The sequence below is a fragment of the Macrobrachium rosenbergii genome, chromosome 1 (assembly GCF_040412425.1).
Source record: "Macrobrachium rosenbergii isolate ZJJX-2024 chromosome 1, ASM4041242v1, whole genome shotgun sequence".
NCBI lineage: Eukaryota > Metazoa > Arthropoda > Malacostraca > Decapoda > Palaemonidae > Macrobrachium > Macrobrachium rosenbergii.
The window spans coordinates 19261727-19280405 of NC_089741.1; the positions used below are offsets into that span (position 1 = coordinate 19261727).

The following is an 18679-nucleotide window of genomic DNA, read 5'->3' on the forward strand; positions in this document are numbered from 1 at the left end:
TCCAGTCAGTGACGTCATCCAAATACGAGGGCTGCAGAGCCATCTAGCGGCGCTCTGACGAAACATCATCAATTTACTACTGAGTACTGAGTCCCTGCTTGTAAGGAAAAGCCAAAGGACGTTATCTGATTGAGCGGGTTTCAACGTGATAATACTGTATACTCAGATAAAAACAACAGGGATCATAGAAAATTAAATACCAAATAACTAAGGTATAATGGCAAATACAATTACGTATATATGTACTGTGCATGGATAAGCTCTTTATGCAAGAAAGAAAAATCAAGTCAATGGGAGCGAAGCTCCTCGAAGTTGCATTGCAACCTTACGTTAACATAATTATGAGTATGGATGCAGTGATTCAACAGCCAGTTCTTAGCAATCAGAATTATCGGTTTATACCATTTCTAATGCTCGTTAGGCTAATTTGAGGCGATAAACTTCCTCATCCTTCTTCCATAAATTAAGATTCAGAGAACAGAAATAGGTCTAAAGACTCTAGAACGGTCGAGAAGCTGATGCTGGCTCAAAGGGAAACTTGAAGGTTTGTAGCGAGCCTAGAAACGTTGATTATTAGGAATGTGGCTGTTAGTCCTGTTCCTATGCTGTTACAGAAGCGGGTGGGGTGGGGTTTTATGCGTCAACGTTTAAGACATTCATAAATCGCTGAGAAAAGTCATTTAGGAAAAGATTCTTATGATTAGACACAGAGTTTTAAACCGAAGAGAGTTTTAAGTGAATCGAGGAGCTCAGTGTGTAAAACCGGCTGAATAGAGACCTTCTGTATTGCCTAAAAGACCCTTTTTCTTTTAACCTGATAGCCAAAGGTTGCAGGAACTTTTGATGCCCAAAGCTTGAAGAGTGAAAAGAGGAGGGGGAATTAGGAGAGTTGGTGATTGGGGGATGAGTAGTCCAGTATTCACAAACAAAGGACGAGGGATAAAAGAAAGTTATTAATGAAACAGAGGGAAAGAGATTCATAGACAATGAAAGACCTGAATTTTTAATTTATTGTGCACAATGATTATGAATAATATTCTTTCAATCATTAGAAAATCAGCCATTTAACTTGATATTTGTCATCTAGAGATTAGGAGATGCAGGTCATTTTAAGCTGATATCGACTAGTTTTAAAAATTGTTTCAAAGTGATTTTTTTTATTAATGATATTTCTGTATATGTCATTACTCATTAAAAATTTAGATTAAGGTGTTTTATAACGACTGACTGGTAATTAGAGTTCTCTCCCTCTATCTGTCTGTTCATCTTTTTATGTCTATCTTAGCCCTTTGTTGGCCGACTCGGTAGAGCTTCAGACTGTCATTCGATGGGCCTAATGAACTAAATAATCAGAGCAATACTCTCTCTCTCGTTCTCTCTCCAACGTATATTATCAACTGTACCTGTGTTCATCTTTTAAATGTATGAACGTTCATCAATAAACTACACCCCATACCTTACTTGCATCAGTGTTCAGCATTCTGGAGATTGTATTGCAACTCGGAAGCCAATACTTGAAGTGGGTTGCTAATGAGGCATGAAAGATAGATAGAGACATGAACAATTGCAAGGAAAGAATCTTCAATGATCATCAACTATAAAAAAGTTAGCTACAAGCATCCCGGACTCTTTATACCTAACATTCATAGGGTGCAATGAACCCGACAAAGCTAACAGATACTGCATATAAATCAGACGTCAGATAAATACGTGAAAAGTGCCTCGAGTTGCGTATCATTTCATACTACGAGTATTCTACACTGTAACATTTTCCTCCTGAGCCATCTCTTCGGTGTCCGCCATAGCTCTGGAAACCGGCGAGCAAATGCAATAATTCCCAGATTCCAAGGGAGCTCTCATCTCCCAGACGTAACACGAAAGGAATGAAGGCCGCGATATAAAAACGCACTTTGGCCTTGGCCCCGCGGCTGTCATTTCGCCAATCAATATGTCGGGGACACGAGATCGCACGAGTTCAAACACGTCCCGAACCAATAGAATCAGCCCTTTGTTGGCCGACTCGGTAGAGCTTCAGACTGTCATTCGATGGGCCGGAGTTCAATTCCCGCGGGCGGCTGATGAAGAGTTAGAGGAATTTATTTCTGGTGATAGAAATTCATTTCTCGCTATAATGTGGTTCGGATTCCACAATAAGCTGTAGGTCCCGTTGCTAAGTAACCAAATGGTTCTTAGCCACGTAAAATAAGTCTAATCCTTCGGGCCAGCCCTAGGAGAGCTGTTAATCAGCTCAGTGGTCTGGTAAAACTAAGGTATACTTACTTTACCAATAGAATCAAGTTTCATTTAAGCTGTCGCTTCCAAAGCAGCAACAAGTGACACGGTGCCGCTTTTGTCGGTGACGCTCATATCCCCGATATTCCTACGATTTTTCCAAGGAAGAAAGTTGCTATTTAGGAGACAGACGTTTCACGAGTCCAGTCGCCTCGAAAACAAACAGGAATGAATTTCGCTTTACGGTTTTCACTCAAAGCTAAAAAAAAAAAAAAGTGGTTTATTGCAACTTGGGAGAGGTTATGACAGCTCTTCTGTAAATATTATAAATGATAATTTACAGTCTATCAAGATGGCTGACAGAAAATGAGAGAACGTGAAACCTGAGGAAGAAAAATACGTGAGGACTGCGCCTATGTTCTGTCTTGCTCTTCTTCTTTGCCACCTTATAGGTAATGAAATGAGATATCAGTAATTAAGATCAAAGGTGTAAATTACAAGCATGGAAAATAACGAAGAGAGAGAGAGAGAGAGAGAGAGAGAGAGAGAGAGAGAGAGAGAGAGAGAGAGAGAGAGAGAAATGAATTTAATCTTCGCCACTAGTGTCAGTAGCAATAACTGTTAATCGACTTCTTGATTGCTGATACACATATCAAGCTTCACCTGATGGAAGAGGCTCTTCCATGTACAGCAAGGCCAAACATACCTTCTGTGCCAGGTACATCGACGCAGTTCATCACCATAACAACTACCAAATGTTTCAGGACTTTTATTACCTGCTTTCTGTGGAAGTTCTATGCTTGATACCGTGATTGAGTTGAGCTTGGAAACAAAATATTTTCGCATGCACGACGGTGTAAATGCAGGGTCTTTGGAAATGGAAAGAATATTCTATGAATAGCACTTCTTGCCCCTGTTAATTCGATGTTCTCGTACAGAAAGAAGGAAACCAGTTCCTGGACTATGTATACACCAAGGCCGCCAGTGTAGGAACATGGCTGAATACTAAAGTTTAGAAGGAAATGAATTCTGTATCACCTTCAGTTGTGTCCACCAACCTGAACAAGACAGTAGGTAGAATTCTATGAACAGGGAATAAGACCAATTCCGAAAAATCATAATAAACAATAGGCATCAGAACCTCATGATACAGGTCGTACCCACAGCAACTGGAAACATTCAATATCCAGACTACTGGCAACAAAAACCGACTTGTCTGTTCAAATGATGTAATAAAACCTACTAGTAAACCTCAATAAGGCTAAGAAATCCAGTGAAACACCTGATCGTGGTAAAAAGGAACTGAATATACAACTAGTTTCATTCTTGAAGAAAATCTAAAACATGTCTGTGTTCACTGACGACTTGAATAAGGAAAGTATAAAAAAGGAACCAGACAAAAGTTAACTGAAGCAGAAAATACATTATTTTCAGCGCCAGCTGAACGTCACCAATTGCATTCTCTAACAAGCTGGACTGCTTAGGCATGCTCTATTAAATCCCATTTGGCCTCTGTTAACCTGAGTAGTGAATCATATAGGCTACCTGGCAGATAGTCGACTGTAGTGGGCTACAACCAGAGTTGAGCAGGGGATAGAGTTACCATACTCATACCTGAAGGTTTATGGAGAGTACACATACGCACATTATATTTATGTATATATATGCATATATATATATATATATATATATATATATATATATATACATATACATATACATATATATATCCTACAAAAAATCCTCCCTTGCTTAAAATACTGTCATACTTCGTTGGACGAGCCGGTAGAGTTCTCAGCTAACACTCTGCTAGGTCCGAGTTCGAGTCTCAGGCCGGCCAATGAAGAATTAGAGGAAATTATTTCGGATGATAGAAATTCATTTCTCGGTATAATGTGGTTCGGATTCCACAATAAACTGTAGGTCCCGTTGCCAGGTAACCAACTGGTTCTTAGCCACGTAAAATAAGTCTAATCCTTCGGGCCAGCCCTCTCTAGGAGAGCTGTTAATCAGCTCAGTGGACTGGTTAAACTAAGGTATACTTAACTTTTCACTAACGTGTATTTTTCCTTTTCCGTTCCCTTGCTTTACCGTGGATTTAAGGGTAGCGGAATATTTGGAAAAGGCCTTTGAGCAACAGGTGTCTCCTTCGACGGTCGCGTCTCTGCTCGGCTAAGTCGTTGTGATAATGAGTCTTTCCTCGCCAGAGCGACCTCTCGACGACTGATGTGGGGAACACTCTTTAAGTAAGCAGAGGCACTCGGGGAGAGAGAGAGAGAGAGAGAGAGAGAGAGAGAGAGAGAGAGAGAGAGAGAGAGAGAGAGAGAGAGAGAGAGAGAGTTTTGAAGTAAATGAAGAGACTTGAATGTCACATAAGAATGCTGTTTTTTGTCATATAAAAGTGCCAGTCTGTAACCTTGCGCACAGTCATTGATTATTTTGTATGCCGCTTCGAGTCAAACTAAGTTAACTGTTCAGCCAAGTCCTTATTGTCACATAAATCACTATCTACAATTCTTTTATTTTGAACCTTATCTTTCATGTAAGTGTCTTGACAGTAACATCAACTACCTTTGCAATTCGTCTTCGCAGCTGGATCAGAGTCCCCATCTGCAACACCTGGGACTCGGAGATTCGTCTCGGTAATGCCGCTGAGTTGCAACTTGAGTCTCGATGTGTTGCAGGAACAGGTTGCGTTGTTCGAAGAGATTTCTCCTCGCAAAGGAATTCGGAACCGGAATGCATCTGGGGCCTCGCTTTTGGGTGTTCCTGGTGAGATTGGAATAGAACTCCCTTCCTTTCCTCTCTCTCTCTCTCTAATTCAGGTCTTTCAGGAAATGAAAGTACATATTCTCTCTCTCTCTCTCTCTCTCTCTTTAAGGAATTTACATATATTTTTCCGAGGGCGCTCTCTCTCTGCTTACTGACTTCAACACTTAGAATAAATACAGAAACATAATTTTTAATGACTCTCAACATGTATTAATAGGGACTGTAAACAAATCTGCTTCAAAAGCTGCATCAGGTGTTAAGATATCCTGTTTACTTTTGGAAATGAATGAAAACCCCTTTGTGATATATCAGAAATAGCAGGCGAGAATCTTCCCAAAGATAGACGTCCACAGAGCTCAAGATAGCATCCAGCAAAATACAGAAAACCGAACTCTAACGAAGCAGTTCGAATTAATTAAAATGATTTTGAAAAACAGAAAAAGAAATCGTATTCAAAAGAAATGTTTATTTTGTGCAGGAATGATTTCGGTGTGAAATACTGAATCCAATTCCTTTTTATTTGCAATCTGAGGAAAAACCTCTCAGCGTGAGATTATTGTAAGTTACGACTAGCATTTGGACCTATACGCAATAACAGATTGCCCTCAATTATCCCAGATTATTTTATCTATTTTCGTGAAACGGGCTTTACGCGTGTTGCCATATTCAAAGTAATAAAAAACGACGAGAATGAAAGAGAATGACGTCAATTTCCCATCTGGGAACCGCGACAGATACCATCCGATTAAGGTTTCATATAACATGGAGGTGTAATTGCCTCCACATTGAAATTGGCGTGTTGGCGTTTACAATGGTGAATATTGGGTTATTAATTGGCCTCCCTCTGAATATTAGAATCGATAGCGATTCAGAAAAACTTACGGCGTATGTCCACATATATTCAAATCTCTCTCTCTCTCTCTCTCTGAAGTCTGGTAAATATATGTTACGTGTCTGTCTGTATATCTGTTACAAATAAAAATACACATAATCTCAGTATATGGATGTATGTACACATATGTCGGTATTAAATATAATGTCCAGTTAAGAGACTAGTTATAACACAATAATCCCCTTATCTTTAAAGCCATCATTTTCAATATAACTTTCAATGTTATGCTTATAAAAGGACGGCATGTCACCACTCAAAGAAGCGTGGTTAAAGGATCCCTATATGCATTTATTGCCCAAGTTAACAGCCTTCACTTGGTGAACGCAACAACTTGACAAGAATTTTTTTTGTTTGTTTTTATTTCCAAGGTCTGACTGAATTATGAAACCCCATTCTAGAATACAGGAATTGTACAACACAGGGCTTTCTAAAATTCTGGATGTCTAGAATACAGGAATTTTTACATTATAAATTACATGCATTCACATAATACACAAATTTCTCGAAAGCAGTTTCCAGACGACCGAAATGTTCAAGTCAAAGGGATTTGTAGAAGACAGAAATCTAGAGTCTAGAATATATGTTTCTAAAATGCAGAGTCATGAAAGCTAAACCCTAACCCCAGCAGGAAAAAACGGCGGTTAATATCCTTTATTCTTATCAACTCTATTCAAACTGAACACAAATATCTCTAACTTTTACGAAAACCTGCCATGAAGCCAGCCGATGCATTTATGCTCCCACGCAGGCAGCGAACAGCCACATGGCTTTGATTGCATTGCGTGAATACCCGCGTGGGTGGGGCATTTGGGTTCCAATATGCTTTGGATGTCCAAGTATTGGTTTCAGTGACACGAAGTTAATTGAAACGGATGTCGTCGACGCCACGGAAAAGGCGGCGTTGGATTTCAGGCCACTAATTGCCTGGCGAGTTGGCTTTTCTTTGTGCCATATATCGCTCTGATTAGATTTCCCATGACGAGGTTGTGCTTGCAATATTTCATGATGTTGCAGAGTTCCGAGGTCTGGGACTTATTTGTGCTCTGCAGTTTTGATCAGGTCTCCTGTGATTAGACATCACCGTTACTTAAGTAATGTTTAATGAATTGTAAAGCCACGGCTCGTTTGGATGGGCTAAGCCAAAGGGTTCACACCAGGTTTCAACAATTACAAGGTATCTTTGGGTAGGAGCCTGTGCTGGCATAAGGCCAGCTGAATTCAGATCAGTTGTTCTTTGCACTTTGTAATTTTACATGATTTATTTCTACACTTGAGTAGGGAAGAACGTATTTCCCCTAGGTAATAAAACCACTTTGTACTTTATTTCCTTTTTTTTTCTTTAGGTTTTAATTTTTTTGTACTTTACTTTCCGTGACCTTTATTTCTTCCTAGGAATGATTTCCCTTTCAACGTTATATTCACCTTGTCGTTTATCCTTTTGGACTTTATTTCCATCAGACCCTTTCTTTGGGGTTTGCATTCCCTGTACTTTATTTTTCTTGGACTTTGTCTCTCTACTCTTTTCGTTCTGTAATGTATCTTGGATACATTCACTTTGATTCACTTTGGATGGCTCAGTGCGATAGTATGAAGCTTGTAATGGCGCGTTGTCATTAAAGATGATTGTATGGAGGGATGGGTTATCGAGAGAGAGAGAGAGAGAGAGAGAGAGAGAGAGAGAGAGAGAGAGAGAGAGAGAGAGAGAGAGAGAGAGAGAGAGTTAATTTTACAGAAAAATTTGCACTCGTGATCCAATACATATTTTATGAGGAAATGTGAATTCAGATGTCTTAATCACGGGGGAAAAAATCACATCTTACCCCTTTCAAAGCAGAGTGACTTTCCACTGACACCAAAGTAATGTGTGGGCTTCCAAGCGCTGATGCCAAAGGTAGCCTTCCATATATGACGTTTTTCTTAGCTTCCACACACGAGCCCATATAAATTCACTCACTCGCATATACAATTTAGTAACAGTGCTTTTAACTACAGAAGAAACTACAATATAACTTAAAGCATGTACGACGTTTCCCTGGCAGACAGACAAACATAGCGAGAGAGAGAGAGAGAGAGAGAGAGAGAGAGAGAGAGAGAGAGAGAGAGAGAGAGAGAGAGAGAGAGAACTCAGGATTTCCTCTTCATAACAAAGCTATGAGCCCTCACTGACCTGGGCATGTGAAAGGTTATCCTATCATCCTTCTTATTCCCTTAATGAAACACAAAATCTCATCCCGAAATCCTTAATCTTCCTGTTTTCATTACGGGACGAGACAACGGGGATCATTGCTTGCTCACGGGGTGCAGGGGCGGTGATCTGGGGATGGAGGAGGAAGAGGATGGAGGTCCTGAGGGCTGCGGGCCCCGACCCCTCCCGTAGCGCACTCACTCTCACTTCTACAAAGTCTGTTTACGAGCTGGTAACGATGATAATTTTCATTTACTATTTCGGATGCAAGGGTAATGGGCCACAACCAGACCACAGAAACAAGCCGGATGAATGATAGAGTTGTGCTGTTTTACTGGACGTTGCTTTTGGAAATATAGCACACAAGTATTATTATTATTTTTTTTTTATTTTCCTTTGAAGAGGATGGATGCGGTAAAATTCATTCTTTCAGTTTTCCAGTAAAAACAAAAAGAAAAAAATATTTGCATATTAGCCAGATTATTTTCCATTTCAATAACGTTGAACATAAAAATTCGTCTCACACTTTCAAGGTACAATCTTCAGAATTTTTTTTAATATACGAAAAAGTGTTATAAATTCCATCCTTCAAGTTACTTTAATACTGTGTGTGTCTGGTACGTGATTCGTCTAAAGAGTGATAGGGGAGAAATTCAGAATTTTCTTTTTCTTAATGGATGGAAATAAATTTTCTTCATGCGTCACAATTCGTTCATTTCGGAAAGAAACTCCGGATTTATGGCGTGACGTCACTTCCTTGATTCCCTTCCCCCGTTAGAAAAGAAATTGAAAAAATCCAAAAGACCAAATCAGCTTCAGGTCAATTTTTTTTTTCGGAGGCAAAGAAAATTTCTTTTCATTTACCAGACTTTATGATCTTCCCTTTCCACGTTTATTTTTAGAGGCCTCCCATTGGTCCTCGTTTACCATCAGGATGATCACTTTTTATTTACCAGAATTTAAGGAACTTAAATTTTCAAATTTTTATCATGTGAGACCTCTTATAGGCCTAGTCTGGCCCCTCAAGCAATCCCAGTTTTTTATCGTCTTTTTGTCAGGGTTTATGAACAATATTCCGTTTATATCCAGTGGACCCCTAAAGGCCTTTATCTAAACCGTCAAGCGGGCCACTTTTTGTTTGCCAGAAGGTATTAACTATTTTCCATATCGATTTTCCTCAGGCCACCTTATTTGGTCATTCACGCTAACCAAGGTCTGTGAACGCAATTATTATAGTTTATTTTTTGGAGGCCACCTTCAGGCCCTCATTTGACTCTTCAAATTCATTTTATTTGTCAGGCTTATGATAAATTTATCTTTAATTTGTGAAGTTTGGGTTGGACTGTCAAGCGAAGCAGCGGGGAACTTTCGGCCATTGAGCGCTTAAAACAGTGAAAGGGAGATAGAGTGGTTGGCCAGCACAGGAAAGGAGATGAAGCAAGGATTTAAAAGGTGGAACTGGGAGAAAACCCCACGTTTGGATTAAGAAGTAACTCTTAGGGGTGTTGGACAGCAAGACTGAAGCAAGTGGGTGCAGCTAGGGGACGCAGGGACGCTCCAAACACCCTATAATAATGCCTACAGTGCACCATGTGAGGTGTACTGATGGCGCTATCCCCTGACAAGGGTAAATATATCGTTATCGGCACTCTAAAATATCGTTTAGAGACATTCATAGGGAAATTCACGTTGTCACGGAAATAACATTACAGCGACAGACGACATTTGATCAGATATTTTACCTGTGTATCTCAATGAAAAAAAAAAAAAAAAAAAATTAGATCTCCCCATCAACGTTGTCGCAGCTTAAACCAAGTATTCAGTAACTAGTATGGAGCCAATATCGGCACTCCACAGGCATTCAGTAATTAGCATGGAATATCGCCGGGTCCGCAGAGTGTGAGACTAAAGTTCAGGAATTTGCTGGTGAACGGAGAGCGATTCCTGCCATTCCGTGATCCCTTTCTGCCTCGCAATGTGTCTGGTAATTTCATTTTCATAGTCAGGTCAATTTCGGTGTTAATTTCGATGCTAAAAGCGTCAGTTTTATGGAAGCGTTAATTCAAAAACAGCACGTAGAAACCCATTTGACGGAATGAAATTAGGAAAACGTTTGGACTAAACAAAGTATGAAGTCTCGTCAGCGTGGAAAAGGACATGCGTTATAAATGACGTCATTTGCTTCATGAACTGCTTTCCTTTTTTTAAATCACAAGCTGGAGACCGGAGAAAGTTCCAAGGAACGACGTTCCTCTTTTCACCAAGTGTGACAGTCGGACAGACCAAAAAAAAAAAAAAAAAGCAGAATAATATTAACGATGAAAAACAAGCTTTATTTTAGTAACGGTAGGAGTAACGAAAATACCGATAATTGTACAAGACTCAGCAGAAGCAGCAATGGCATTTGTGGTAATTCCAATCTGATACTCGTTGTTTCGGACTTAAGGCATTTAGGCCGCAACATCCAAACAACGTAAGACGTTATGTTTATGGTATTTACCGTCATTATTTTATGTTTCAAGCACATCCCCAAGGGGCTGGTACTAAACACGGCGCACATTTTGCACGTAAACGTGCTTGCATCCTAAATGACTTACAGCTGAAACGACAGGAACTCATTCTATAGGTCCCTTTCAGCAGATACTGGTACTGTAACCTACAGTTACAAAAACGCGCAAGCCCTCTACACACAAACACACACACATGGCGCTATTCACCTGCATAGTATGACCACTCTCTCGCTTCGTAGATATCCATAACCTCTTCCACGCCATCTGTCCAGCGATTTCTGCGCCTTCTTTTCTCTTCCTCCATTCACTTCCAAATTATACACTGTTTCTTACCTATCATCCTCCACTCGCACCATATGCCCACACCTTAAATCAGTGCAAACCATCTTTTCACCTGTTCTAATAATAATAATAATAACAATAATAATAATAATAATAATAATATAGCACCTCAAAACAGGAGGGGGTTTGATGCCAGTAATGCAGTAGCTTGGTAGGAGTGACTGCTATCTTCCATTTTCAGTTGAGCAAAATTCTAGAGTATTTGTGCAGTTTCCGATATTCTTACATATCTCCAATAAAACTGATCCCCGTTCCTGCTGCATCTTAACCACTGGCTATCTGGCTTCTTTCACAGCCATGAGCTTTCGCAGATATACAAATCTTGAAAATTATCAGCGCTTACAGGCAGAGAATGATGATTTTTATATGCATGCTAACCATATTAAGCAAACCAAAATTTATCACACATGTATTTTTTACCATACAAAAATGAATCCATATGCACATAAATACGTGTCTCATATTCTCTACCGGAAGTAAACGTTTCAATAATATTAGGACCTCAGCCCTGGGGAAATGAGCCAAGACGAGCCCGCCCCAATAACCAGTTATGAAGCTCTGAAGGGAAAGGGAGACGAGCCTAGAGTGAAATTCGTGGCATCTCTCGGATTCTCGTCTTCCCAGAGATTAATTCTGGAAAACCCGCGCCTTGGGTGTTGCTTAATTAGAGGTCCTTTTCTTGAGACATAAGAGGAAATCTTGGTCAGACTTATTGCACAAGTAGCTTTTATCTTATTTATTGTTTGAATATCAAGATTTGCTTTTGTTTTTTGATCGTGGATGATAATCCTAACTCCTCTCATGACCCTTGGTTCTTAACCTATAAATTTGCCCCTGTATCTTCTATCTTTCCTTGACTTCTCTCAATAATCCATTCATAAGATTATTAAATAACCATGGATGCATAACACATTCTTGTCTTATGCTCACTTTCACAACAAACGAGTCACTCTCATGATTACACATTCTGACAAAAGATTCACTTTCATCTTGACAACTTCTAATTTTTCTCAACAAACTGCCCTTATTATATACACCCTCTACACCTCAAGTGCATCTTCATCTGTTCTGTTGCATCAAGAGATTTTTTCCAGGTCTGTTTATGCCCCACTTACCTATTTGCTATTCTCTAAAACTTAACAAGCAAATGCTTTGTACAAACACTACGCTCCGGGATGCCAATTCCTGAGATGTATGCTAGTATTGCACCAGCCCGGTTTTTTTTTATTTATTTTTTTTTTTTTTGCCATGCCCCTTGGTTAGGTTACGTTAGGTAGGTTAGGTAAGGCTGGGTTAGCTTATGTTAGATTAGTACCGTTAGAGTAATTTGGGTGTGCGAAACATAATGAGATTATTTTCAAAAAATTCTATGGCTGGTTTTTACGAAATGGCGTCAGGCTTTTTTCATGGTAAGGTCCCGTTCTCGGTTACATCATGGGAAAATGCCTCTGGGACTTAATAGCGAGAAATGGTTTTACCAGATTTGCATCGCTAGATAAATTTCAACGATCTCTAATATATTTGTGTGATGTGAACCGGTGACTTACGACGAGATTCAGTAAATTGTGGATTACAGGCAAAAAGTACGTGACGAAGACCTGTGCCACGTTTGGGCTCCGTTCACCAGTAAAAGACAACAAGCTATGTTGAAATGTTGCTCCTTGCATAAAAATTAATTACGATGGCTGTGCTAAATTCACTCCAATTCTCATGTGAGTCATGATGAACAATACTAAATCAGGGCTTCTTGGACCCATGAAAAACCGTGGGCTATAACCAATTTGTTTCTTGCAGCACTAAATTACGATGGGCTATACCAAACTTGCGTTCATGTAGCAATCAAAGACGATGAATATATTAAATGCGCCTTCCAGATAATCGAGTGTGGTATTCAGTACACGTTCTACACTTCTATAATTTCCTTAGCTATGCCAAAGTTGCATTATTTTTTTTTTACTAAATTACGGTAAGCTACTTCAAATCTGCCTTCCACACAAAAAAACAAATTACGAAGGACTCGACTACATCTGCGCTCAATGAACCAACAAATTACGATGGGTTAAAATAAAATAAAATAGAAAGAAAAGAAGATAAGTTGAATAAATTTATGTCCCAATGACCCGCAAAATACGATGAGCTCTCAAACCCAAAATCATTGGGGCGGAAATGAATGGGCTTTGGGGAAACTATTTCCGTTGTTGTAAAAGCCTCTAAAATCATTACGCCTGAATTAATTGACGTGTAAATAAATGCTTCTGCCAAAGTGAATTAACGTAGTTGTTCAATGCTGATCAAAGGATATTAGAGGCTTTTTGGTGCTTTGCCTGGAAATGGCTTTGCAATGCATTAAAACTTTTAACGAGATGGGGTTGCGTGTGTGGCCATGTATTGTTTTATTGAAAATTCATTAATGCAACTTAATTATCTTTTTATCTTACTTCTTTATTGTTCATAAAGGATGTGGCCTTGTTCTGTGCATCAACGGTTATTTTGATTTCATATTAATGAAACAAATCAAGTTTTGCATGTATCATTTGAACTCATCTTGCCAAAAATATTTCTAAGTCCTTTTACGCCACAAACAGTATTTTCCTTGTGCTCTCAAGCTTCTCACACTTTGTAGCATAACCAGCGTTTAATTCTCACACCTTCGTCTTTATCTCGGCCAACATTAGTGGTCCTCCATCAGTGCTTCTGTCATGCGTCAACTATGATCTAATTTTGTAGGAGTTGACGTTAAATATCCAAAGAGGATATCATCATAACAAATGGGGATTTGCAGAGTATGAACTTCAGCCAGTCATGATTAATTTCCATGACATCGGCTGCCAGTACCTATCTTCAGCTCCCTTGCAATTCTTACAGTCACCTCTTACACCTTTCACATCATTCATAAAACAACTATTCATCTCACATCATATATGATCCTGAGTCTCTTTCCTGCAGTCCCATCAGCCCTCGGGGTCATTAAAGTATTCAACCTCTTAATCGTTTCTTATTCTAAAATCACCAATTATCTCTTCAGTAAACCCCTCCAGACCTATATATATTCACACACACACACACACACACATATATATATATATATATATATATATATATATATATATATATATATATATATATATATATATATATATATATACATTATATATATATATATATATATATATATATATATATATATATATATATATATATATATATATATATATATATATATATATATATATATATATATATATATATATATATATATATATATATATATATATATATATATATATATAGGTTGATGGACTGATGTTACGAAACATTACTTTTCACTTTACAGTACTGTATTCTGTTATGAACTGCCATAAGTAATGAAATTCGTGGGATACGTTTTTTAATTTTTTCCTTGCAATATTAACCACTGACTTTTGTGAGTGGTCTAAAAACAAAAACAGAAAATAAATAATTGTGCCTTACCCAAACGTTAACCTTTAATTTGTGTTGTTCATCGCGCAGGATACTTAAACATTTCTGAGTGTTGGAGTAACAGCCAAAACACAACATTTTAATTCGTCTAAAGAAGGGCCTAACCTTTTCCCTCACTTTTAAAGGAGATGCTTTTTCACAACACTTAATAGAGGTGCCTGAAATTTTCAAGACTGATGGACTTCAATAATTACCCCTTTAATTAACTATTACCTTTTTAACCGAATTATTGGCAGGCCTGAATCTTGACTTCTCAAATTAACGGGACCTGTGGCTACTGTGATTTTGGCAAATAAATTAGTATTTTTAATCAGGCATATTTAACCCATATGATAACTACCTCAAATACAAAACAAAATAGTATCGTCTCACGGATATTACTTTGTGTTCCCGAATATATATTGTTGTTGGACGCAGGAAATTTATAAGGTGATGATACAGGATTGAAATACTTGTCCCTTATAGTAAATGACTCACATGTGTTAGAGTAGTTTAATTTTGTACAACTGTAGAAATATTTTCCTTCACTCGTATTATTTTCTATGGCTTAACAGATGATCTCGTTAAAGTATCGTTGCTTTGTTCTCTCTATAATTTGCCCTTTCGTTCGATAAGTAAATTGATTAGCATCATTGCTACATTCACCTCTATATTAATCATCATTCTGTTTCCTGTTTATCATTATTTGTATTTTCACCTTGCACCTTGGTCATGGATTCCTAACATAAAAGATAGACATAAGCCCCATGAAAGTAAAACAGATGTAAGAAATGTAAAAGTAAATGGCTCTTTCGGTTATTCCAATAGTTAGCAGCTGCTATGGCATGAAATTGTTTTAAGTTAAAGATGGACAAAATCTTGATGAAACAGTAATAGCGATACGAATTGGGATAATGATGATTCACGAGAGAGGAGAATACTATTCAAACCTTTGCAAGACAAGAAGCAAATCTATATAATAGCTAAAACCATATAAAAAAAGCGTATACTGTATATTCCATGACTTTCCTCCAATATAATCCAATTTCCAAGTTATTTTCGTAATATTATTTCACTGAACTGGAAAAGTCGTTTTTATCTGCCGCTTACAGCAAAGATATAATCATTTACCTTCCAACAGCTGCTTATTGAGCAGATAAGTAGTGCCTATAAGTCATTCAATAATTCTTGAAACAAGGATATTGCTACGTATGAGAGAGAGAGAACACGATGACAATTCTGTCAGAAAACGTAAGCGGATATGAAGCTGAACTTTTCGAAGAAGAATATTCCCTCATTCTTTGTTAATGAAGTCAGGTTTTGACTGAAGTTCTGGACTTAATCAAATGAGTAACTGATGACGGAGGCCATATTCTTATTAATTAAGAATGATGAAATAAATGACTGAAGTCTTACCTCACCTGAACAACTGTGAAATGTCTGGTGTTCCATCTCCTCGCAGTCTCTCCCAGTGCTTAGACCTAAGAATGAGACCATCAAACAATTTAATACATAAACGAATAAGAAAATTTGTTAGTTTGATCATTTGATCTAAAGGAGATGATTGTTATAACTGTGGGGTTGGGATGATTTCCTGAATGAACCAGAGTCATGGATATTTAGCAGGGCTCACTTCAGAGGACAAAAGTAATCAGAGGCTTATATTTAACAGAATTTTTCTATTTGCGAGGAAATTAAAGTTCCAACGTCCGTTTCACGAAGCTGAATAATGATTACTGATCAACCCTCCAGTGCTCCCGAAGGCTTCTGATACACTGATCTTCTAATTTTTATTAGTAATTCGAACATAAACACTTGCTTTCTGAGAACCAGTCTGGCTGCAGGAAACAATTAGACTTAAGTAGTTATATTAAAGATAACCTCCATTAAGGAATTACCTTTAAATATGATCACATTTATTTTAGTGTTTTATTAGACTTGACTCACCATACATAATATGCATACGTTTTGTAGCTTGAAAATCAGAAGGCGTGTACGGTATCTCAATAAAAGCTTCATGTTGATGGAGTTTTGCCTGGTGTTCTGTAGGGAAGTATTCTGAATCCTCTGTGCTTATTAGTCACTCAGGAAACAGGAAATAAGACAGTATAGCTAGTGCAATACGATAATGACTACTCTCTTGATGCTTCTTCTTTTCCATAAATGAGAACTGAGTGTGTATATATATATATATATATATATATATATATATATATATATATATATATATATATATATATCCTTTTCATCATGATAATATTTTGCTCATAAGAATTGTTTGATTGGAAGGCTAAATTATTGTATAACTAAGACTCTATCGATTAGGCGAGCTAAATTAGTGCTCTAACTCCGATTCACGTGCACGTTTAACGCTGTATATACTATATGTCTTTATTGACAATATTTTGGTGTAACCTTCGACTTCTAACTTTTTCTCTGACAGGAAACTAACTAATACTTACGAGACTTTCTGCATCTGCAAACTTGACGATAATAATGCTACATGCTTGAGATGTTTTGTTTACCAATACCGGAATTATTTCTCTTTAATGGATGCCGGCAGCCCCTCGGTGTCTTTATGATTCATACAAGATCGTTCAAAGTGATGGCTGCCTCTTTTCGCAATGATGCTAATCATAACTTAAGCTATTGCCGGAAGTTCCGTTTAGACATCTCCCCTAAGTGGGGGTAAGACATCACTAGCACCAAAGGGCACCAAAGGGGGAGGGGGGCGGGGATAGGCTTAACTGAAACGGGCCTGGTTATGCCCGCAGACTTAGTAACTTTACGAATGACTTAATAAATATATGGGAAAGAATATTGCGGGGGTGAGACATCACTGGTACCAAAGAGGGTGGGGGTTAGGAAGAGAGAGAGAGAGAGAGAGAGAGAGAGAGAGAGAGAGAGAGAGAGAGAGAGAGAGAGAGTGTGTGCTTGGGAGAAGAAAGATGGAGAGAGAGAGAGAGAAAGTTAAGTATATATTAGTTTAACGAGACCACTGAGCTGATTAACAGCTCTCCTAGGACTGGCCCGAAGGATTAGATTTATTTTACGTGGCTAAGAATCAACTGGTTATCTAGCAATGGGACCTACAGCTTATTGTGGAATCCGAACCACATTATGATGAGAAATGAATTTCTATCACCAGAAATAAATTCCTCTAATTCTTCATTGGCCGATCGGAGAGTCGAACACTGAGCCAACAGCGTGCTAGCCGAGAGCTGTACCCACCCTTCCAATGAAGAACTTGAGAGAGAGAGAGAGAGAGAGAGAGAGAGAGAGAGAGAGAGAGAGAGAGAGAGAGAGAAAGTTTATTGGTTGTCATTCAGAGTTATTCCGGGCAGCGCCGGGTTGGTCAACTAGTGTCTGATAAATGACGGAAAAATTTATCATGATAGCTAATTAAGTGAGAGGTGATGATCTGATTTGGCTATGTGTGAAAAATCTAACAGAATGCCGGAAGCTCTTTACCGAGCGTCGCGGCTGTACTTACAAACAAGCAGAATGTAATGGTATAACAAGATTAGCTACAGAGCTAGAGGTGAAAGGGCATCACGGAACAAAAGTCACACGAAACCCAGGGGCTTTCACTAGTCCGGGATAAAAGGCGAAATGAGAACGGGCGCAGCAGGGAATAAGAGTCTCAGCTCAAACTCTTCATCAGCCACAAAGGAGAGAAACCTTGAGAGGAAATTCCGCAAATGGAATGACAGATTCTAGAATTTCACTTTCAATAGGTAGATTATGGATCCTGGAAAGACGACGTAAATGGAACAGACCGAGTCTTTGGGAGGCTTAGCAGGAACCTCCTTAACATTGTTATAGTAGAAGTGTCCCATTGTGGCCTCCTATTTAGGGCGAATATTGGAGGTGCAAATTAAATTTTGACGTTATCTCAGTTTTGTGCTGAATGTTTTCCTTTGTCTGTCTGTCTGTCTCTGTCAGATATGACCTCAGTTTACCAACTTTGACGGTACTGAATCTTTCGACTGAGGGTTTTTCTTTTCTCTCTCTCTCTCTCTCTTTCTCTGTCAACCTCCGTTTGTCTGACTGAGCCTGTCTTTTGATCTCTTATTATAGTCTCCAATTATGGTGAAAACTCTAGTTACCAATTTCGACATTACCGGATGTTTTCATGGAAGACTCTCTCTCTCTCTCTCTTTCTCTCTCTCTCTCTCTCTCACACACACACACACGCACACACAGACACCCACATACATATACAGCAAACGATAGTAGCATTCATGAAAGGCGGAGCAGAATTCGTGCAAGATATTCTGTAGGAAA

The 18679-nt window shown here is 38.5% G+C and overlaps 1 long non-coding RNA gene across 1 annotated transcript in view; it reads right to left on the reverse strand.

The window, feature by feature from the left end:
* Positions 1-15808: 15808 nt before the first annotated feature.
* The window catches only part of LOC136841494 (uncharacterized), a 409598-nt gene continuing 406727 nt past the window's right edge, over positions 15809-18679 (reverse strand). Inside the window, exon 5 of the long non-coding RNA XR_010853966.1 lies at positions 15809-15873. This is a non-coding gene — a long non-coding RNA (uncharacterized lncRNA). The remainder of the gene's footprint in view (positions 15874-18679) is intronic.